The sequence below is a fragment of the Miniopterus schreibersii genome (assembly GCF_964146895.1).
Source record: "Miniopterus schreibersii genome assembly, chromosome: 7".
Taxonomy (NCBI): domain Eukaryota; kingdom Metazoa; phylum Chordata; class Mammalia; order Chiroptera; family Miniopteridae; genus Miniopterus; species Miniopterus schreibersii.
Window position 1 is genome coordinate 58,804,735 of NC_138108.1, and position 15,966 is coordinate 58,820,700.

The 15,966-nt window shown below is 35.1% G+C and overlaps 1 protein-coding gene across 8 annotated transcripts in view; it reads right to left on the reverse strand.

Moving 5' to 3' along the window:
* Window positions 1-15,966, reverse strand: part of MBD5 (methyl-CpG binding domain protein 5) — a 322,424-nt gene that overhangs the window by 54,889 nt on the left and 251,569 nt on the right. For 6 of the 8 annotated variants that reach the window (XM_081142058.1, XM_081142055.1, XM_081142059.1 and 3 more), the window contains one exon: window positions 6,913-7,086. The exons of the other annotated variants lie outside the window; for them this stretch is intronic. The gene's annotated coding sequence lies outside the window, so the exon portion shown is untranslated. The remainder of the gene's footprint in view (window positions 1-6,912; window positions 7,087-15,966) is intronic. 8 annotated transcript variants of the gene reach the window in all.

The following is a 15,966-nucleotide window of genomic DNA, read 5'->3' on the forward strand; positions in this document are numbered from 1 at the left end:
ATATCTGATGGCTGGGTTTTACGTAGACCAGAAGTTCTCAAAGCATGGTCCTGAGACAAGCATCATTATCGTCAATAACATCTGGGAACTTGTCAGAAGTGCAAACTCACAGGACTGGCCCCAGAGTTACTGAATTAGAAAGTCTGGGGGGCAACCTGTTTTTTAACAAGCCCTGTGAGTGATTCTGATGCATGCTGAAGTATGAAACCCAGTGGCTTAGAATAATGCCCTTGCCTCCCTTCCCAAGACTCGGTCAGTTTGACATCTCCACACCCCACAGGAAGCCAGCCCTCTACTACCTTTTGTTTGTGCCAGGACCATCCTTTTTTGTTTTGTTTTTTTGCTGATTCTTCAGCCTTCTAGAGGCAGCTCAACTGTAAGGGCCTTAGGAACCTTTTATAGAGCACAGGACCAGTAACTATACAGCTATAGGTTATTTATCTGTAAGTGGCACTAATTTTCTCAACATTCATTTTGTGAATTTGAAAATATGCAGAGAAGTTTGAAAATGAAAATAAAAATGGAACTGTAATCTTTCTGCTGAATAATAACCACTGCAAACATATATGTACCTTCTTTTAGTCACTGTTTTTAGAAAATCTTAAAAGCACACATTCAAAAGATTAATATAATAGATTAATATAATAAACTTGAGCTATCATTCCAAGTTCACAATGTAAGCATTTTATCAGTTACGCTTTAAACAAACAAACAAATAAACACTTAGAAAACATTATAGGTGAAGTTAAATACCATCCCTCCCCGCCCCGCCCCCCCATTTCCCTTTGTTGTCCCACTCCCCTCCTTCCCACCCTAAAGGCATTCAGGCTATGTTTCATATGTTTATTCCTTACATATGTATATGTAAACAATACTTAGTATTGTTATATGTTTTGAAATTTTACATAAATATTACTATACATTTATATCATTCGGCAACTTGCTTTATAAAATTCAACACTGTTTTGAGAGTTCTCTCTATTGAGATATAACGATCTATCTCTGTTGCAGATATATTGATCCAATTCATTAATATTTAACATGTGAATAGCATTTTATTACATGATTATACAACATTTATCTACTAGTATATCAATCATATTAATATTTGGTTGGGGTCTGCACATTTTCAACTTCACAGGTATTGCCAAATTGCTCTCTGAAGTAGTTGCACAGATTTCAATTTTTTTCTATGTATAAATGTGTCTTTTTGTTTTAAACACTGAGCCACTATCACTTTGTCCTGAGTATTTTATTATGGCATTAAATATTTTTCCAAAGTATGGCTTTTAAATGCTGGATAGAATTTTCTTGGATAACTGTATATAACTTATTTAATTACATAGATTTTTCTCCTAAATTCTCACAATTACAAATAAAGCTGAGGTAAAGATTCCTATACACAAATCTATGGCCATTTTGATAATTCACTTAGAATTATTTGTTAAAATAGAATTGCATAACTTTAGGGCCCTTCATGAATTTCTCAAAGATCCAGGAGGGTAGTTTTAGAAAAGCACTCAAACTTTTGACAACCACACATCCCCTCTTCTGCTAAATATTAAAATCTATTCTTTGTGCCTCTGAGGTTCTGATAACTTTATCTTCTATATAAACCCATCATTTAACATAAAAAGCTACATATCTACAACATTTTCCCTTCACCTCTCCTATACATTCCATTATGACCCGCTTTGTTTATATGGCTTAGTTTAAGCCCAATAGACACAGGTTAAAACAGAAACGATATTGTGATATGAAAGGTACCTCCATCTCACTAATATTCTGGATAAAGCATAGATCATATACTTATGACATAATTTAAATTTATTTCACAAACAGTTTTTGTAGTAATAATAATGAAATTCAAAAAGTGGTGTGTGTGTTCTAAGGAGAATATACTGTACCTCACAATTCTACCAATGTTTTCATTATTTTGCTTCCTTTTGATATGCAAATTAGTCTATGAGAATTGGCTTTTGGTGACTTGAATTTTAGTGACTTGATTTCTTTACTGGCTTCTTCTAACCACGAAGAATTCTAACTAGATGTCACCTCTTTACAGAAACTATTCTATAAGCCCTAGGTACTCTCTCCCACTTTGTTAATTCACTGACTCCTCTTGATATTTTCTTATCCTTTGTTTGTTTATTGACTATCTCTCCCCACAGGAATGTAAAACTCCTTCAAGGGCAGGAATCTTGTCTCTCCAGGATGTCTTATATTCCCAGTTCCTGGTGTATACCTGGCCTATAGCAGGAGCTTAAACACTTTCTGAAGACGATGCTTATTCTAATTAGTCAACATAATTTTATACTCTGATTTAGACCATGTAGGCTTATAAAGTTTTAACAATAGGTGTCTAAAATGAAAGAGAGGTTTTTTAAAAAAGCCAACAGAAGCCAATAAGTATGCATTCCGACAAAATATGCAAAGAATTTTTCGCTCTAGATTTGTCCCTAATGATCTCATAATTTCTGAGTGTAGAAAAAGTATGATAGAACTTCTAAGAAAATTAATATGCTAACTTTATGCATCAGAGTTTTAAAATTAAGTGGACTATATGTCACTTTAATTGAATTAATACTGGAAGCACTAAAATAAATAAATGCAACAATATAAAAATTAAACATGATGTTAATTAGTGCAATAGACCTTTTCTCAATGCTGACATTCTTGTAAACCTAAGAATAAACTCGCTGTGCAGTGTGGATGTAAATTTTAAGTTATACCCAAAACACTGTGAAGACTACATATCAGAGAATATGACATCATTAAAATAAGTCAGCAGATATTCTTCATAAATCTTTCTGAATAACATCAAACATAATAAATTGTTTTGAATAATGTCACACAAACTTAATGGTAAAAATAATGACTTGATTTTTGAATCATGATATGAGTAAATTCTATTAAAATGTTTATAATAACATCACACATTGATCTTGTGCTCAGTGGGGTTACTTGGATACACAGTAGGAGAGAATGAACACCCAATGAACTTGATTTATCAAGGTGAGACTATGTAAATCAGGTAAAACACCAACATTTAATATGTCACATAAATCTAAATCATTATACTTTTTAATACTATGATTATAAACTTGGCTTATGAAATATTTAGAGTCAAATAAGAAGTCTACTCCATCCCTACATTTACAAGAGTGAACACTTCGTGTTCTCCAATTGAGAACAAGTAGCACATAAAACCTACCTCTATACTTAAATGCCAAAACAACATGTCCACACAACAGATATGATTGCATTAAAGAAATAACATCAGCATTAACATTTTGGACAGCAATGTCTGAGTGGCTACAATATAATTACCATTTGATTGGGTAATAAATGTATATACTCATCATCTTTCCATCATTATTTGTTAAATGATGCTCATTACAATAATCCCAAATGACATTTCCCCTTTTCAATTACCTTTCACCCACATATCAATTATTCAAACAGCTCCTGCATAGCATTCAGCCAGTCCCTTCCATCCAGCCTTCCCATCTGTTTCACCTTTCACCTATTTAGTCAAGCTATGCGTTTTTACTTATGAGAACATTTATCTTGCAGTTAGATCTTCTTTCATTTTTAAAAAACCTTCCAATAGATCAGTCTCATTTTCACTCTGGTTGTTACTTCCATGTGGTTCTTATCTTCGCTGTGCAGCCACCTCTTCCAAAACACACCTCTCAGATATATCCTTTGTAAGAGACCTAATCTCTGCCAGACCCTCCTTACTCACTCCAAACTACCTCCGGCACATTTATGTTGTTTGATACAGTTGTATCAGGATACCTTAAGCACATCTTTCCTGTCCTGATGACCAGACCTCTCTAGTTCCAGATGCCCTTGTCCTTTCAGTGCAGAAGAGTGTAAAAGTGCTTGAGGGATTGCGCTCATGTAGGAAGGCTACGTTGTTTCGCAAACTCTGAAGGCTAGGGAGTTCAGGAAGCCAGAGAGTCAAGGTCACAAGGATGCTGGCCTACGCTCATCTATGGTCAGGAGGATTATTTATACCAGGCCATTACTTGCTACCGAAGTTCAGCAACTTACACATTCTAATCACACAAAAGCCTTCAGAGAGTTAAATGCTGAGTGTAGTAGACTGCACTGGAGATAAATATTTTGTAGCTCCTTCCACCAGGATGTGGGATTTATTACTTTACACCTTGAATCTGGGCTGGCCTTGTGATTTGCTTTGACCAGTGGAATAGGATGGACATGATACAATGCAAGTTGAGACTAAACCTCAAAAGGCCTTGCATCTTCCACTCCTGGTTCTTGCAATGCCACTGTCACATGAACAATGTGAGCTAGTCACCTTGAGGACCACATACCAGGTGGAGAGAGAAATCAAACTGGCCCAGCCAGGCCAGCTGAGGCCCAAGACATGTATGTGAGCCCAGTCAACACCATGTGGAACAGGGATAAGTTGGCCCAGCTGAGCCCAGCTTAGACTGCCAACCCACAGAATCAAATATCCAAAAACTATACTGGAAACAGACTGAAAGTCTAAAATAGGGTTTTATTTAAATGAATTACAGTACTGAGAAGCTATGTAGCTCTACCCTTTATTAGCTTGTGACCCTGGGCAAGTTTTAAAATTTCTTTCCTTATAAAATGGAGATTATAGCCTTACAGAATTGTTCTCCAGGAAACAATAAAAATCTTAAATCAGTGCCTAGCACATCATAAATATCCACACTGTTGTTATTTATACATAGCTATTAAAATCATGTTATAGAAAATGGTAATAGCACTAGGAAAGGTCCATGATATTGTCACCTGAAAAAAAATACTACAAAGTTGCATGTATAATTATGAATCTTCATTGACAAAAATGCTGCTATACATGTAGATACAGGAATAGAACAGCACTGTCCTCCCAGCAGTTGTCTCTAGGTAGTAAGAACACGCATGGTTTTTATTTTTTTCATTGCTTTTCTGTAGTTTCAAAATTTTCCACAATAAAAATGTATTGGCTCTATAATTGGAAAAAATATTATTTCCAAAAAATTCAATGTTACATCTATAAACAAGCTAATTAATATCTTCCTGGTGCTTAAGAGCACTATGGAAGCTTTTTATTAGAAACAGGTACAAGTTTTGCACCTAGTGTTACGCTATTACTGCTCTTTCTGTTTTAGCCAAGTAGAGAAAAAAATACAGAGTGTCGGAAAGTATATCCATTAACCTGGATAACCTAAATACTAGAAAGAAAAATTAAGGCTATCCCTTTGGTTGGCTCTGAAATGCCTCAGGGTCACTCAGCTTTTCTGCTTAGACTACCATCTCCCATCATGAACCCCTGGTTCTTCACTAAACCAGCACCTATCTGTCTGCTTAAATGTCACTTCCTCAGCGAGGCCTTCCGGGTTGCCCTAATCATTACTTGGCTTTCAGAATCTAAACTGTGTTCCCCCATATAATATCCAGTAATTCACATATATTACTACATATAACTGAGCTTTCTCTTTGCCCTTGCCATGCTACATGACTGTAAAGAAAAATGACTGACACAGTTAACTTCAAGTTAAAGCTTCCCCTTGTGCCTTAAAATATATAAGGAAGTGGAAAGTGAGGGTCTCTATGTACGTGCAGAAAATGCTTACTATTCACTTTACCTTCTTAAAAGCTAAAAAGTGAACAATCACCAGCTCCCAAATACATATCCTTAAAAAAACATTTAGAGAAGTGTTTTAAAGTACAGTAATACAACAGAACATCTATAAACTAATTGATAAACTTTTAAGTCTGAGGGAAAATAGCTTATACCTTATTTCTGTATTTTAGCCACCAGCATGACTTGCTGTCATAGGGAATATTTAGAAGAAATACTTGCCTGCATTTACATAATCTATTTAACAGTACACTACGCAAGCTTAAGGGGTACTTTTCACATCTTATTCACGCATTACTGGTATTTTGGCTATTCAAGGTGCAGGTCAATATATACAGGTTAAACCACTGCTGAAAAATGATGTGCATTATTATAGTTTTTCCTCCAAAACTGTACTAAGAATGAAACAATTATGAATTATGCTCATTATGAATTCTACTCTTACTATAAAAAATGTTTAGCATTTCTTAATTCACTTGGCAGTGGATGTCAGATTCCTACTTGGAATAATCAGTTCTGTATAAAGGTAACAGTATATCTGCTCCCTCACCCAGTAACTTTGAAAATCAGGTTACTCGTAAAGTGAAAATAGGAAGACTCCTTTGCCACTGAAGAAACCTACCCAAAGATATTGTCTCTAAATGTGTATAAATACTTAAGTTCAACCAGCGTGTCCAGCAAACACAATCAAATGTGAAAGATAACTAAAAACTAATAAACTGAGAAGGTTTCTCAAGAAGCAAGAGGAAGAAGATCATTTCTGTGTGGATTCTAGAAAGGTGAGCCCAAAGTCTAAAATCTCTGAGCCCCATGAAATAAATGATCTTTGACTGTGTTTATGTAGCTTACCCATCAGTAACAATATGAGTAAGTAGTACACCTGTAGATGTTCTTTTAGCATTTAGTTAATGCTAAAAGGAGACTCCATTTAGCATTAACTGCTCACTGGAATGCTGGGAGTAGCAGAGGAAATGGAGCATGTGCAAAGTACTCAGGTTGGAGAGGAAAAGAGTTTCAATATCACAAAACCAGGCATAGTATATGTTAGAGCATGCTGAAAAACAGCACAACCTGTAGAAAATAAAGTCTTCAATTTAACAAACAGGTAAGCAAAATATAGGACCAAGTTACAAACAGGAGGACTCTGGGCCAAATCCCATCTGCAGAAGTGTTTGGCTTGTACACAGTTCGAGAATAATAGTAATAATAATAATAATAAGAACAAATTAATTGAAAATATTTAAATTTTAAAAATTTCACATGAAAATCTGCATTTCCTGCTTTACCTGATAAACTGGACAATGTGGTATCACTAGGTCAGCATTCCTGCCTTGCAACAATTATCTGGACCAGAGCAGTGGCTGCTCCTTCAGAAAGCACTGGGCTCTCCAGTTCACTGCAGTGGCTTCCTGCTTCATTCCCACCAGACTGGCCTCTGTAGGCACTTGGGTTTCCAATCTCTGGAACAGAAAGGACCTGGAGATAAGGCTTCAAAGAGTCACTTTAGCCCTTGAAAAGGGGTACAACTTTTTTTTTTCAGTGACCACTTAACCTGCACTTCACAGTTTCTTCACAAGGGCAGAGGGTGAATTAGTGATCATCATGCATTATCAGTATGTGTAGGAGCACCGGTAAGCCAGCTAAAACCACAAGCACACAGCTAACTTTCTCAAGGAAACTGCATTACCCCGAGACTGGGATGATTCTTGAACTAGAGGAGGGAGAGGGGACCGAAGATTGTTGTCCAACTTCAGTCCTCGATCTTTCCTTCTTTCTTAGCACCATCATCATCAACACTACGTTACCATTGACTTAGGAACTCATTGTGGGATCAAACAATTACGGAGCCAAATTGTACATTACCATTATTAAGAGTTAGAAAATGACATTGTTTTATTTTATGACTTTTAAAATTGTTTTCTTTTAGCAAATAAGAATTTTTTTTTTTTTTATAAGGGCTTTCAAAAGTCTACTTGAGACCTTGTCACCCCTCACTCATTTTCTCCTAGCCATCAGGGAGGCACTGACAAAGCATTCCTCAGCCTGGGTTAAATAATCCTTGGGACGGGCTAAGTCATTTTGTTGTTTCCAAGGCTATTGAACAACCTTTTGATTATTTGGTGGATTTCATAGGTGTTTTGATATTATTAAGTTAGTGACTTGGATACCGCGTATACGTATTTCACTCAATGAAAACAAACAAAAAAACAAACAGATCACCTGGCTTATGAATTAATTTCTTGTAGATAGAGATGGTAGAGATAGTCTGTATGAGGCAAAAGAAGCCTGTATCATGATAGTCTGAGTCATCCTGGAGAGCAATGGAAAAATCAATGTTTTCAATTGGAAGAGTACGGACCACACCCTCTCCTTTTGAGGTCTTTCCTGATAACCGGCCCACGTTCTCTTTCCCTTTTTGATTTTCGGCCACAGGAGGACAGGGGCATGAGTAGGATGTGGTGCAGCATGTGCTCGAGCATCACTGTTCCTCAGAGAGCCGCCAGGAGACACAAAGGAGCAACTAAGGGAGGTGGGGCCAAGGTTAAATAACTATGTTTCTATAATCCTGATATACTAAAGGTACTCCAGGCATTATATTTAATGTTTCAAGCATTTATTGAGCAACTATATGTGAGGCACTGAATGCGCAGTAGGGACCCAAACATAAAGAGAAGCTCCCATCTCAAGGAGCGTACTGCCTGGAGGTAGAGGGTGGGAAGTTGGGCAGTCAGGTGAATGGATAAATACAACATTAAACGATTCTGGTTATAAAGGGGCTAAATATGGAGTGCTAAATGAGCACAAAGAAAGAGCTAGTTTAGATTTCAGGGATCAGAGAAAAGGGGGACGCTTAGGGGGTCAGGATACATCTAAGGATGCACAGAGGTTAGAAAGGCAAAGAAAGGTGCATAAGAGACCTGAAACTTCACCGAATCCATGCAAATGATCTAAATTCCAAAAGATTAATATTGAAGATTTTACATTTCTGTCTGGTAATGACAATTCCAATATAGTACTCATTTTTAGCTAGTAAGCACGCATAAAGGGCTCATTTTATCAGAACTTTTAACCTTGAAATGTGATGTCATGAAGCATTAATGAATATTTTCCACAGAAAGATCAGTATGCCGGCCTACTGCCTGAAACAGGATGATGACCTGACATCTGGATAAACAAATACTGCTTTCTAGAAGAAATATTATCAAAAACCAATGGTTCAGTCCAGCCAGTGTGGCTTAGTGGTTGAACACTGACCCATGAGCCTGGAGGTCACAGTTCAATTCCTGGTCAAGGCATATGCCTGGGTTTCGGGCTCAATCCCCCATAAGGGGTGTTTAGGAGGCAGCTGATGGATGATTCTTCTTATCATTGATGTTTCTATCTCTCTCTCCCTTTCCCTTCCTCTCTCTGAAATCAATAAAAACATTATATAATAAAAAAAAATGATTTCACTTCAATAAGAAAGTAATATTAGAAGTGAGTGCTTTGGAAGCAGAAACTAAAAGGAGCAAGGTATGGATGAGGGAGTCTTATCCCACAGAGCAATTCAAAACTGTTTGGAAGTATATCCTTTAATAAAAGAAGTCGATAGTGATGAAAATAAGATGACTATTGTGCTGAAGTTATTTTAGCCAAATATATAAGTAATATTAGCTGACATTTATCTTACCATCTTCTGGAAACTGCCCTGAGCACTTTATACATTCATTAGTTCATTTAATCCCTGTTGCAACTGTATAAATACTGCTTTTTTTTTGTTTTGTTTTCTAGAGTTGAGGAAACTGAGGCAAGAGAAATTAAGTAGCTTTACCTTCTCTTTTCCTCTCTGATAATTTATATGTCCCTTTTCTACTTTATTTTTTTCCTCCTTAGTATTCATTACATATTTTAATGTTTATTATTGTCTGTCTTCTCTCACAAAAATGTAAGCTCCGTGAATACGTGGATTCATTAATTATCATAGATTTTAAAAAATCTATTTTTTGCTTTTGGTTCAATAGCTCCTGAAGACTAGCTTTGTATCACAAGTTTTTTTATTTCTAATAGCACAAAGTACAGAACCTTACACATGCTGCAGCGAAAACTACCTGTTGAGCGACTGACGGGCACAACAGTAAGCAAGCGGGTATGAGCCCTGGCCGCGCTCAGCGCTTCAGCACAAAATAACATCAGTGCCCTCCAAGAGCTGACCACGCAGGACCAGAAGCAGGTAGGAGCGCGAGGAGCACCTCGGGTGCAAAGTAAGCCCGCACATTTCATTATTTCCATTCTCCAACTGTCTTGTGATGGGCAGCAATGTTTACTCACCGCTCCTCCTAAGACACCCTAGTATCTTGCGGCATTCAACTTTCTTGGAAATGCCGGAGCCACTCACAGGGCTGTGCCTATGCATGTGCTGTTCCCTGGGCTTCGAAAGAATCCCTCCCGCTTTCTTAAAGCACCGGCCCTCCGCTCTTTCACTAAGCTCCAGGGTCAGCTCCTCCATGAAGCTCCCTCCAGCCTCCTGCTTAGTTACCTGCCCAGTCTTCCCTCATTCCACAGGGCTGTTTACATGAGGTAACAGCAGCGACCAAACTCGCTCCCAGGTTCGTGGCATGCAAACAGAGTGCTTTCAGTTGAATTATTTATTTTTCTCACCTTTCAAAATACTGAAGAACTTTTTTTATTCCCCTAACACACAACCATAAATAGAAAAGTTCTTGTTAATAATATATTAAAAACATCTAGTGATACATAAGGCTAATTGCAGGTGTGTAGTCAACCAAAATTAAGTGGAGGCTGAATAGAACCACTCTTCTTATTTTATTTTCAGCAGAATTTCTAGATTCAGACAACATATCCAGTGCCTACAAGAGGCCTGGCACACAGAAAATTACTTGTTGAGTAAATAAATGAATGATGCATACAAACCATGTCATTAAAGGCTAAGTGGCATGGCATAAACTAAATGTACTATAGGAACTCAGAAATGAGGTAACAAATAATAGAACAGTGAACTAAGCATTGGGAAGTTTGGCAACTGTAATTTTTTAGCTGTATAACTTTGAGCAAGACACTTAAACTGAGCTTTAATTTTTCAATTTGTGTAATTAATGGATTGGATCAGATCAGTGGTTTTCAAATTATTTTAGTTGTAGATCTCTTGTCTAATAAACTCTAAATGGAACCTCCATTACGAAAAACAGAAAAAGAGATTTGTTAGTAATAATTCATTGTATAAGACCAAATTATAATGTTTCTTATCAAAATACATAAAAAAAAATAATAAACTACTGACTAATAAAAAGTTTGAAATCAAGGGACATGTGTAACAGCTGCAATTTTAAATCATCATCAAATTCATTTCTGTGCTCTGTTCTGGCTTTATAATATCGAAACAATTCTCAATATTAGAAAAGCTATTGCAAATGGCAACTTTTTAAAAATAGCTAATTTGGTTTTGGCAAGATTAAGATTTCTGCAATTAAAATAGTTCAGAAGCTTGAAGGAGGAATGTAGAAAATCGTGTTTTCAAATTGAATGATTATATCTAATTATTACTCATGTTTCTGGTCATGAATACAAAATATGGGCAAGAAGTAACCCAAACTTAAATAAAGCAAGAAAACTTTCTTTCATGTAATTTTATCACATTCACTTGCCACTGCAAAACTGTGAAGGAGTGGTAAGGACACATGGCAAGAAACTACTCAGACGTTTTGCTTGTATTCATTCAATGGAGCACACGTATGTTGTAGCTGTGTTCTGGGCATTATTTCACTTGGATATATAAAAATGGACTCAAGTTTTTTAAAAACCCAGCTAAAAATGTAAAAATAAAAATGCATACTCCAAAAAAGTTCAAATATCTACATAAAAATTGATAGCAAAGTTTTAGTCAGTCATCCATAAAAATAAAAGCTTGCAGCAAAGTTTATTTTTGTTTCATAATATGTTTATATGTTACCATGTGGTATAAAACATTTGAGTGTGCATGTTATTTTTATTACAGTGTTAAAACACTTAATATATTTTTAAAATTTAGATTTGTGTCCAACATTTGGAAAACTCTGAAGAACCTCTTCAGAGATGGATGTTCTTCTGGTCCTTTTGATTCTATCATTTCTACATAAGCTAGAAAAGCAAGAAAGACTTTATAAAGATGACTTCAATTTTCTGCAACTCAGTCTTAAACCAGTTACTGAGATAAGACACCTATGGGCTAGAGAAGAGTCTATCAGATTGAAGTGGAGAACCTGTGTAAGGGAGTTTCATGAATAGAGTTTTAAAAAACATGTCAATCTTCCTAGTAAAGGGTGAATCTCTATGCACATAAGCTAAAAACAGCTTTGGTATCATAGATTCATGACATTTTTAACATAAGCATTGCTGGTCTACAGGTATCTTAACTTATAAATGCAATTGCACTTCAATGTAGTAATTTTCTGAAAATGACACCTGCCAGAAACAGAGTAGCTTTTCAGTGATTTTGCCTTTATTTACTTGAAGAACGTAGTCTGATTTGAACTACAGAGGACACTCTCTTAACTGACCTCCACTTAAACAAATCACTGAATTAATGAAAACAGTATTTCCATTTGAAATCAGATGAATGCTTATCTCTGCTCTTAAGGCTTAAGTTGTATGCTTTCCAATATCAGTTGCACTTTTTATCAGAGCTATCTGAGCCAATAGCAGTTGCTGGTATAATTTAGGAATTTAATAATATATTTTATAAACTGATAAAATATAAATAGAACAGAAGAATGACTCTTTCCATAAAAATTAAGTTGAAAGTTTAGCTTTTAACACCAGCCTCATAAAAAATGAGGTTGAATAAAATGGGGAAGAGGAGACTCTTGGGGGGGAAACCCTAAAAGTCTTGAAAAATTCTGCATTCAGACCACCTTGCAAGTGTCTTTGAGTTCTTGTTCCTCTCCAAAGTTAAAAAAACCCAAAGAAATATTTGATGTTACATGATTGGTGTAAAGACAACGTTGTTCTCCAATAAGTAAACTCATAATTAGAGAAAGGCTTTGATCTAAAGAGTTTGTTGACAGAGTATAACTTTATATATTGTAAGTTAAAGCTAAATGTTTAACTATAAGTATTTTTTGTGATTCTCTTCTTTAATAAATCTTTTTAGTTAATGAACCAACTAGAGGTTCAGATTGTGTTAGATAAGAGGCCTTCTCTATTGCTGTTACAAAATTAATACCTATTTGTTTGTGGCTGAGAGTCTGAATTTCACATTGAAATAATAAAATTGTTTGGGATCTAAGGTCTATTGTCATTTTACTATCTTATTATTTTTAAAAAACATTGATAAAGAAGTTATTATATAATTATTGAATAAAAAATCTTTAGTGAGAAATAAAAACTCTGAAAACAGATATACCTAATCATATCCTAAAAATAATTTACACAAAAAATGACAGAATTCCAATGAGAAACTGATCAATCTATAGTCAACATACATTTCTTAGAAAATGATAAGCAGGCAAGAAATTAATAACAATATACAAGATCAGAACTATACAATTAACATGCTCAAGCTAATGGAAATACACATAGAACTACATACATTATAAGAATTGTAGATATATATTTTTTAAAAGCATGTATGAGATTGAAAAAATTAACTTAGTATGAGGATTAACAGCATGGTTTTCAGATCCAGGCTCCTGGGATTAAAATCGCAGCTCTACTATTTGCTGTGTGACTGAGGTCAAGCTACATCTCTGTCCCTCAGTTTCCTCATCTGCACAATGAAGATAATAATAGTATCTACCACACAGTGTTGATAAAATTGAATAAATAAAGATGGGTAAAGAACTTAGTCCCTGGCCTATGGAAAGGACTATATAAATATTTGGTAAATAATAATAAGTGGCCATAAAAGAAATCTCAATGATTCCAAACAACTGAAATCACAGAATGTGTCACCTGATCAAATTCCTATAAATATATAATGTCATAAGAAATTACATCAGCAAACATCCTGTGTTTGCAAATTTAAAAATAGTCAGTCATACAGAGGCAGTGTTGAAAGCCAATGTGACGTCAGTGATCATGAATTTATGGCATAATCTAAAATGTAACTTTATTCTCTAGAACATGACTTATCAGACAAGAAAGCAGTATGGATAGAGTTGAACCTTTAGCTTATTGAGCATAAGAATGGCAAAATTAAAAACACAATAGATCACCTGATATTTGCAATTTACTATTAAACTTCTAAAAATATACATAAATACACACACTGAGGGGGCAGAGAAAATGTTAAAGTAAATGTGGAGAAATGTTAACAATTGCTGAATGTGAGTAAAGAGAGTTCTTTGTATTATTGTAACTTCTCTAGGTTTGAATTAATTTCAAACTAAAAAGTTTTCAAAATGTAAGAAAAACACAAACAAAAAATATATCAGGATCAGGATTTTGGAGATGGGTGCGCAAAAGACAGAAGGGCAGTCGAGTCTGAGATATGGAAACTGTTGTTGAAGTTATGGAAAATAGTATGTAAGCTAGAATAAAGGTCTATATGAAGTTCAGAAACATGCAGTACAGGTTTAAGGGCAGAAGGGCAGGAACTGTGGGCATATAAAAGGCAAGAGAAATAGTCTGACCTGAAGGAGTTAAGATATTGGGGAGACAAAACATAGACCCAGGAAAATTACAAGGCTACAGTAATTGAATACTCAAATAAAGGAGAAAGAAAAATTCTGATTCAGATCAGAAAAAGTTAATATAATGGGCTATTCTACTTTTGAATCCCTTCCCTACGTGGTCTAACTCCCTCAGCCTCACACATGGGTTGGATAACTCAAGCTTAAAGTAAATATTTTTTTAAAGGTAGGGCAAAAGAAACTGAGAAAAGTGAATCCATCTTGCTGAATGGAGAGGGACTCAATCTGGGGTGGGACAGGTAGAAAAGGGTAAAACCTTCTGCAGAACTTGACAGAAATCAAGTGTTTACTTGGAAACAGAATTGTCTTGAATATTTAGCAAGACAAATAACTCTCATATAAGGTATAAGGAATAGAAATAAAGAGATAAAACTGTCAGTACTTGAAGTCAATGTGATCTTTTAGCTCAAAACCCAACTGAAAAATTATTAGAACTAATGACAAAAGTAGTTAGAGGGCAGCTGTGCATAATACCAACAAACAAAATAAGAGAAAATTGTCCCATCCAATATAAATTATGTTAAAAAATGTATTATTGGTGCAAGAATAGGCAAGTAATATATATAACAAGAAGAGAGTGGCCACAAATAAAAGCTATAGATATGCAAATTTAATTAATGATAGAGGTGGCATTTTAAATTGGTAGGAAAAGGAAGGTCAATTCAATAAATGGTGTTGGGACAACTGGATACCCTTTTGAAAAAAAAAGAGCTACTTCTATAACTCATATAATTCACAGAAATGCATTCCAGATGATTCAAGAGTTAAATCACACCCCAAAACTAAACAAATGCAATTTAAAAAATGCATTAAGAAAATGTAAAAGAATATATTTATTTGTGGCATATTTATGAAGGTCTTCTAAAAGAGATACAAAAAACAAATGCCATAATGAAAAGGACTGGTAAATTTTACCGTATCAAAATTTATAACTTCTGTTCAGCAAAAGAGACACCAAAAAACTTAAAAGACAATTGATAGCCTAGGGAAAACATTTGCAATATATATAACAAAGTATTAATATCTGGAATGTATAAAGAACTTCTAAAAATCAGTAAGAAAAAGATAAAGAGCCCTAAAGAAAAATAGACAGTGAAATATGGATAAGCTGAGAAGAGGAAATGCAAAAGGATAGTAAGCATAAGAGAGTAATCAGAAAATGAGAAAATAAAACAATAAAGAAGTATTGCTTTTCATTCATAAGTGTATAAACATTTTTAAAAGATTGCTAATATCGAGTTTTGTCAAGAGCATGGGTAAATAACCAGTGTCATAAACTACTGGTAGAAGGATGAATTGTTACCTCCCTTTAGGAGGTACTGTAGCAGAATCTACAGTAGATACAGAAGATGAGTTCCCCACCTTCATCATGCCTGGAGAAATAATCAAGTATGTACACAAAGAATCATGCAACATGATATTCACAGAAGCCCTGATCATTAGAATGAAAACTACAAAACAATGTAAATGCCCAATAATTAGGGAATGAGTAAATAACTTGTAAAACCATCATACTACGGAGGATAGTACACTTAAAAGAGGCAATTGTATGGTTATATGAAAAGATTTCTAGTACATACTGTCAAGTGAAGAAGAATAAGTTGAAGACTGTGTCCTAAGTTTGAAAACATGTAAGTGATATTTAAATATCATTCATAAGGTTATAGTACTTTT